This window comes from Tigriopus californicus, chromosome 4, assembly GCF_007210705.1.
Source record: "Tigriopus californicus strain San Diego chromosome 4, Tcal_SD_v2.1, whole genome shotgun sequence".
NCBI lineage: Eukaryota > Metazoa > Arthropoda > Copepoda > Harpacticoida > Harpacticidae > Tigriopus > Tigriopus californicus.
The window spans coordinates 4,946,638-4,952,775 of record NC_081443.1 but is presented as its reverse complement, the minus strand read 5'-3'; positions in this window follow the sequence as shown (position 1 = coordinate 4,952,775).

The following is a 6,138-nucleotide window of genomic DNA, read 5'->3' as shown; positions in this document are numbered from 1 at the left end:
ACATGCGACGAAGACGGTGCGCTTTCAAACAATGATACATAATGGCAATGCGCCCACCCCTCGCCTGACTCTTCATCTGGATTCCGCTTCGGGGCGCTCACCGGCGGGAACTCGCGGTGGATTCACATTCGCGGTGACCCCGGACTCAGGGGCCACTCGAACCGTGATGGCACTGGATGTAATTCAACGCCACGGGTTCCGTCCTCCTCAATCCTGGGTGGGTGGTCTGGGGCTGGAGGCGGCTAATGGCGCGTCTATGGATTGCACCGGGACCCTGAAGCTGAAGGCCACCTTGGGCGAGGTGACCACAGTGATTGATGGCAGTGTCCCGGCCGATCTCCATGATGAAATCCTGGTGTCCTGGCATGATCTACGAGAGCTCGGAGTCCTCCATAGTAATTTCCCACAACCAGTTGTGCTTCCAGCCAAGGCAACCAGGCCAGGCAGGCAACAGCAAGCAACAGTAGCGGCAAAAGGCAATAGGATTGTGACCAATCCACACAATTCTGATAGTTCTCAGGAGGAACATGTCCCAATGCCGATGAAGACGGCTCGAAGTTATGCATCTGTTGTGGCCGCCGGTGGTCACCCTGTCTCTGAGTGTATTCAACCAAACCGATCAGCTGAACGCACAGACAACAATAGTGGACGTGTTGACAACTGCAGTCTCTTACTTGAAGCCGTGAAAATCAAGTTCGCCGACGTGTTGGGCACTACACTGGATGAGGCAGCGGGAGTGCTGAAAGGTCCCAAGATGCACATTCACCTGCGTCCGGACTCAAAGGTACGTCCATTCAGCGTGGCCACGGCACGCCCGGTGCCCAAACACTTCGAGGGGATGGCCAACAAGCTCATTAGTGAGTTAATAACATCCGGCGTGCTTGTGCCGGAAACGGGGCCCACAGAATGGTGTTCACTGGCACACTTTGTCCCCAAACCTGGGGCCGCAGTTGTGGCATGTCCGCCGCTGTGCCTCCGCTGGGCACGTAAAACCTTCGTCGTGGGGAAAATGGCCGCACTTGGGACATCGATTGGTCGGCCTCCTATCCCGGTTTCTAGCGCTCGATGACCTGGACACGGGCCGTCGAGGACGGTCGCGGGCCATCATTACCGCAGCCGAGTTGGCCACCCCTGTGCTCGCTCTGAAGTTCCGCCGGGCTACCTCAATATTGGTGGCCTCCTCAAGTAGGCTGGCCAGTGTGGGGCTCCTCAGCTCGAGCAACTTCTCCTTCAATCTGACATCCGAGAGCCCGCTCAGAATCCTGAACACATAGATCTCGTCCAGCGTGAACGAACCCAAGTCGGCCTCATTGCCCTTCTGGCGAGGCCGAGCCACGTAGTCCGAAAAGGATTGCCCCTGCTCCTGTTGGTATCGGAAATAGTCGAGTCTCCGGGTGAACAGGGGGTATGTGACGGCGAACCTCCGCTCCAGTGCAGCCATACATGAGTCCTCGCCAAACACTGCGGTGGTCTCCCCGATAGATTCCCGGAACGTGGTTTCCAGTTCAAGGTCCAAGTAGGAAAGGAAGAACGCTTGCTGATCCGCGATTGTTGCCCTCTCCAAGTTGGACGTGGAGTAGAAGGACTTGAACCTTCTAGCCCAGCTGCGCATCTTGGTCGGCGTGGCTTCCCACGAGAGATGTTCTGGCTGCAAAGCGGTCTGAACCCGATATGATCCGGACGGCCCAGTGGATGTTTGCGGTGCCTTTGACATCGCAGCAGGCACAATGTGGGCCAATTCGAGGGCCCCCAACAAGCGTTTGGTACGCCACAGATATATATCCGTCATGGTATCCATCTTAGCCAAACACTCCTGTTCTAATCTTGGAAACTCGGCAGCCAGAGTCAGGTACAACTCTGACACTTTGTCGAAATGCGACCGTAACTGACCCAAAACCTTGGTCAACTCACGGGCCGACTCCTCTCCGGGGTTGGCCCCCGCAAACGTGATAACTTGGGCTGCACTCTTGACAGCCCTGGTGAAGTGGCCCTTGTGGGCCGTAATGGTGCCCCTTAACCTCGACTCTTGGGCGTCCAGGGAGGCCCCCCCTTGGTCCACCGGGGTTGCCATCACTCAAGCACCCAACAAAGTTGATACAAACCTTGAATTTGCGAAATATGCTCAGATTTCCGCAACATTTGCATTTTTGGAAAAGCACTTCCCACGCAAAGTTCTTTGTTCAGCAAAACTGAACACCACTGCAAGTCTGCGCCATGGTGTGTCCTCTGCTATCCCGATAACTGACATGTACACTCGTCGGGATCTGTGATATGACTGACTGGACTTCGCATCCTGCCACTTTATATATACTATATCTGAATTACACTACAGAGTGTAATGGAGTATTGGCACGAAATTGAAAATAAAATAAAGAAAAGGGGAGAGCATATAGAGTAAGCCAAAAGGGAAAGAATATGCAAAATATGGAAAAAGGCTAGGAATAGAAAGCTACTTCAAAGGACTTAGATTGTAGTTTGATTGTAAGATTGAGGACTATTCATATAGGAACACGAGATCAGGAAGAGAAGGAGAAGGTAGAAAACCACTTTTAAGTTTGTACTTTCATGTCAATATCTAGGACCTCCTTTTGTACGGCATTATATTAGGGATGTCGCTCATTTCTTTTGAAAGTTGATTCCATACTTGGATTGCTCTGTTGATAAAGCCATAGACTCGGTGTCATTTTTGAGCACGCGGGTTTAAGTTTAACTTGTGCTTTGCGTTGTGTCTGGTATCCATGTGTGGTCTTGGAGGAAGCAGGTGTTGTTGCGAGCATGGGCATTTGGATTATCTCCGTACGGATCTTAAATTGCAAGACGAGGTCAGAGACCACTCTTCTTTGGTGAAGACTTTCCAACTCAAGAATTTGAAGCGGGCGTTCATACGGCTTCCTTCCCTTAGGTCTGGCCACCACCGGGTGAACCTCCGTTGTACTCTTTCAATCTTGTCGCAGTCTTGTTGGTTTCTGGGCCAGCATGCACTCATGTTGTATTCTAAAATCGGTCGGACCGATCTGTAGGCCTTGTACAGTTTTACCATCAACGATTGATTTCTTGCCAAGAACGTTCCCATCCCATCAACCCCATCACCCGGCTCACTTTCGTCACCGCCTCCGCGCAATGGGACTGAAATTTAAATTCACAATCGAAAATCACCCCCAGATCGCACTCCGTCTCGACCACTCTTTAGGGACTATCTCTGAGGGTGTAATGGGGAGGAGGGCCCCTCTTACCAAAGTGAAGAACTCTACACTTGTCAGTGTTAAAGGACATGCCGTTTCCATTGGCCCACTTTAGAACTTGGTCAAGGCTAGCTTGAAGTCTCATAACATCTTCAGGCCTTGAGATGGTCTCGTGCACCTTGGTAACATCAGCAAATTTTAGAACTATAGTGTCTGAGGTTCCCTTCATGTCATCGACGAACAATGCAAAGAGCAATGGTCCCAGGACACTCCCCTGAGGGATGCCAGACGTGACATTAGCATCGTCAGATGAGTGAGGACCGAGCACAACCCTCTGTGTACGTCTTCTGAGCCATTGCCTTATCCCCATGGTAACACAACCCCCGATTCCAGCCATCCTCAATTTCCCAATGACGATGTCATGGTGGACTACATCGAATGCTTTAGAGAAGTCTAGGTAGATTGTATCGAGGTTATGACGCGTGTCTATGGCTCGCATGACCTCTTAAGTGAACTCTAGATGATTAGAGAGACTCGACCTTTCACTTCTGAAACCATGTTGGTCGTGACCGATGTATCCTGAATCCCGGAATGGAATACTATTCTCTCCTTCAGAATCCTTTCTAAGACTTTGCAGAAGGTGGAGGTAAGAGAAATTGGTCGGTAGTTGGCTGGCTCTGCCGTTGTACCCTTTTTGAAAACTGGGGTTATATTGGCTCTTTTCCAACCCATTAGCATCACAGATGATTCAAGAGTAATGTTGAAGACAATGGCCAGCGGCCAAGCCAAGGCGGGGGCCAACATTTTAAGGAAAATGTTCGGGATCTCATTGGGTCCACTTGAGCACGTTGCTTTAAGTGATTGCAGGCATTTCATGGCCTCCGTACTTGATACTCTAGATACTCTAGATCTGTCTGACTTGGGATTGTAGTGAAGTCACCTGCTTCCTTGTTAGGCCTAAAAACCGACTGGAATTGGTCGGCTAGGATCCGAACAATAGCTTCTGGCTTAGATTGTGGGACGCTATCCGTGTCAAGGAGTGGTCCAACAGTAGGGCGGCTCTTCTTTTTGGAATATACGTATCTGAATAGCTCTTTTATGTTTTTGTCTCTGCTGTCTTAAATTCATGGTCCTTAATGTATCACAAATGTACGGAATGGCAGCCTCTCACCATTGCTCACGTACGGACGGAGGCCTAGGTGCTAATAAACACCTAATAACGAGCAAATACGGCGGTCATAATCGCAGGATAGTTCTTGAGACACCAACCAATACAGACATATATCATCTATGTATTTCCTACATATAGTTCTAACAATAAATAAATCTTAGGTTCTACCCAACAAAACTGAACACGCGATATCGCAGTCCTTCTTTGCTTTTTTTCATTTGCTTCTGTACCTCGTTTTTTTAGATTGTCGTAGGTCCACCAATTCTTGAAATTAAGATACTTTCTCATCCTCTTGTACGCTTTTGCTTTTTCGACCGCTACGCATCTAACTCTTTCGGTCATCCAGGGCAGTGCCTTTCTAGTCCGCCTGTTCATTGTTGGCACCCATCAGTGTATCCCCTCCCACAGGATTGACATGAAAGTTCCCCATGCGGTGTCAATGTGGAGTTCATTGAGCATATTCCCCTAAGTTTTAGCAAGTCCCTGAATTGGGCCAGTTTGGTACATCTCCAATTCCATACTGGGCCCTCATCTTCAGTTCTTTCAATTTGACAACGGATGTGCCATCTTTTAGAGAAGTGGTTGCTCTCCCCTATGGAGAGGTCTGTTCTTGTTTGGACCCTCGATATAATATCTTCTGCGTTGGTAAGGACCACAACCAGGGTGTTACCATGGTTATATGTTGTTCCTCGTATTATCTGTTGGAAGCCCCTCAGTTGGATAGGTGTTAGAAAGGCTTCCTCTTTTTCATCCTGGCTCGCGATTAGTTTAGCCCAAGCAAGGACGGCTCTACGGGCTCTACCCTGGACACATAGTCACCCTAAAAGTCAACAGCTGCGAGACATTGAAAGGGCTAAATTTGAAGCGACTGTGCTCTGACCCTACGAAATCTGAAGTAAAGTCCGCTATATATCATTGTGTTTGACTACTGCTCAATAACCCGCCCTTGGGTTGACCTCACTACCATGTTGTCAAACCACTTCATTGTTTACAAAGTGTCCCCAAATGTGACCCAAGCAGCCTTACTTTATGCAGCCCAGAGACCGCTCACCCTTATTTCCCAGGACTTGGCCATTCAAAGACCTAAGAACTGTCATCAGGACTTGTGAATGCAAGCAACCTAGGGAGCTTGATATGGATTCATTAAAACTAAGAAAGAGGTTGACCAGCCTGAAAAAGTTGAGATTATTGACATGTGATTGGGCACGCAGCGAGTATTTGCGAGTGAGTGTCTCTCAGCTTGCAATCGTGAATCTGTATAATAGAATGTCAATCGTGTATTTCCTTCAAAAGTGTTGTTCCTTGCCCCCTATGTGATAACTGATGTGACTGACAAGCCAAGTTTATTTGCTCTCAGATCACTGACCAAGATGAATCATTTCATCGGCCATTAGTCCTCACATTGTCAACGGCATTCTTGACACCCTGAGAGAGCATTAAAAGTTTCTAAAAAAGGTTGCAAAAACCCACTGGGAATTTCAACTTTATCCCCAGACAGCCATCAGCAACTTATTTCCAACTTGAGACCCCAACTAGTGGACCCATACTCCTATTTTCTATTAGCTATAGTGAAGGGTTTGTAATTAATTAGGCCTTGGGACCCCATTCCATATTTTGAGCCGAAACTTTAAAGTTGTTGGCCTGCGTGGTGACCCGGCCCATAACCACATCAATCATAATGTTCTTCAAAAAAGTGGAAGAATGGTGAAAACCAAAAAATGATTATTTTACTCTTGATACATATTGAATTCATATGAATGATGGGTGTGAACTCCATGCTATTTG